Genomic DNA, 2244 nt, shown 5'->3' with positions numbered 1-2244 from the left:
CCCTGAACATTGCAATTAACCATCAGTTTTGCGTCGGGTTCGATAATCTAGACTCACAGGAGAACGACCATAAGGTGCCCGTAGCAGCAATAGAGCCTTGGAGACAATTCGGCTGGAGGACGATGTATTGAATCTCGGCGCAATTTGAGTGTTCCATCGTCATTAGGAGGCCCCGAACGCTACAATTAATTATCAGTTTGGCGTCGGATTCGAAAATTTAGACTCACGGGAGAACGACCATTAGGTGCCACAGGCAGCAATATACCCTTGGAGACAAAACGGGTGGAGGACGATGTATTGAATCGCGACACAAATTGAGTGTTCCATCGTCATTAGGAGGCCTTGAGCGTCACAATTAACTATCAGTTTTGCGTCGGATTAGAAAATCTAGAGTCACAGGAGAACGACCATAAGGTGCCCGAGGCAGCAATAGACCATTGGAGGCAAGTCGGCTGATGGACAATGTATTGAATCGCGACGCAATTTCAATGATCCATCGTCATTAGGAGGCCCTGAACGTTACAATTAAGTATCAGTTCTGCGCTGGTTTTGAAATTCTTGACTCACAGGAGACGGACCATTTGGTGCCTGAGGCAGCAATATCCCTATGGAGACAAGTCGGCTGGAGGACGATGTATTGAATCTCGACGCAATTTGAACGTTCCATCGTCATTAGGAGGCCCTGTACGTCACAATTAACTATCAGTTTTGCGTCGGATTCGAAAATCTAGACTCACAGGCAGCAATAGACCCTTGGAGACAAATCGGCTGGAGGACGATGTATTGAATTGCGACGCAATTTGAGTGTTCCATCGTCATTAGGAGGCCCTGAACGTTACAATTAACTATCAGTTTAGCGTCGGATTCGAAAATCTAGACTCACAGGAGAACGACCATAAGGTGCCCGAGGCAGCAATATCCCCTTGGAGACAAGTTGGCTGGAGGACGATGTATTGAATCTCGGCGCAATTTGAGTGTTCCTTCGTCATTAGGAGGCCCTGAAGGTAATTAACTATCAGTTATGCGTCGGATTCGAAAATCTAGACTCACAGGAGAACGACCACAAGGTGCCCGAGGTAGCAATAGACCCTTGGAAACGAGTCGGCTGGAGGACGATGTATTGAATCTCGACGCAAAGTGAGTGTTCCATCGTCATTAGGAGGCCCTGAACGTTACAATTAATTATCAGTTTTGCGTCGGATTCGAAAATCTAGACTCACAGGAGAACGACCATTAGGTGCCACAGGCAGCAATAGATCCTTGGAGACAAAACGGGTGGAGGACGATGTATTGAATCGCGACACAATTTGAGTGTTCCATCGTCATTAGGAGGCCTTGAATGTCACAATTAACTATCAGTTTTGCGTCGGATTCGAAAATCTAGAGTCACAGGAGAACGACCATAAGGTGCCCGAGGCAGCAATAGACCCTTGGAGGCAAGTCGGCTGATGGACAATGTATTGAATCGCGACGCAATTTCAATGATTCATCGTCATTAGGAGGCCCTGAACGTTACAATTGAGTATCAGTTCTGCGTTGGTTTTGAAATTCATGACTCACAGGAGACGGACCATTTGGTGCCCGAGGCAGCAATATCCCTATGGAGACAAGTCGGCTGGAGGACGATGTATTGAATCTCGACGCAATTTGAATGTTCCATCGTCATTAGGAGGCCCTGTACGTCACAATTAACTATCAGTTTTGCGTCGGATTCGAAAATCTAGACTCACAGGCAGCAATAAACCCTTGGAGACAAATCGGCTGGAGGACGATGTATTGAATTGCGACGCAATTTGAGTGTTTCATCGTCATTAGGAGGCCCTGAACGTTACAATTAACTATCAGTTTTGCGTCGGATTCGAAAATCTAGACTCACAGGCTGCAATAAACCCTTGGAGACAAATCGGCTGGAGGACGATGTATTGAATTGCGACGCAATTTGAGAGTTCCATCGTCATTAGGAGGCCCTGAACGTTACAATTAACTATCAGTTTTGCGTTGGATTCGAAAATCTAGACTCACAGGAGACGGACCATTTGGTGCCCGAGGCAGCAATATCCCCCTGGAGACAAGTCGGTTGGAGGACGATGTATTGAATCTCGACGCAATTTGAGTGTTCCATCGTCATTAGGAGGCCTTGATTGTCACAATTAACTATCAGTTTTGCGTCGGATTCGAAAATCTAGAGTCACAGGAGAACGACCATAAGGTGCCTGAGGCAGCAAGTCGGCTGAAGGACAATGT

This window comes from Schistocerca americana, unplaced genomic scaffold, assembly GCF_021461395.2.
Source record: "Schistocerca americana isolate TAMUIC-IGC-003095 unplaced genomic scaffold, iqSchAmer2.1 HiC_scaffold_71, whole genome shotgun sequence".
NCBI lineage: Eukaryota > Metazoa > Arthropoda > Insecta > Orthoptera > Acrididae > Schistocerca > Schistocerca americana.
This window is presented reverse-complemented; position numbering follows the sequence as displayed.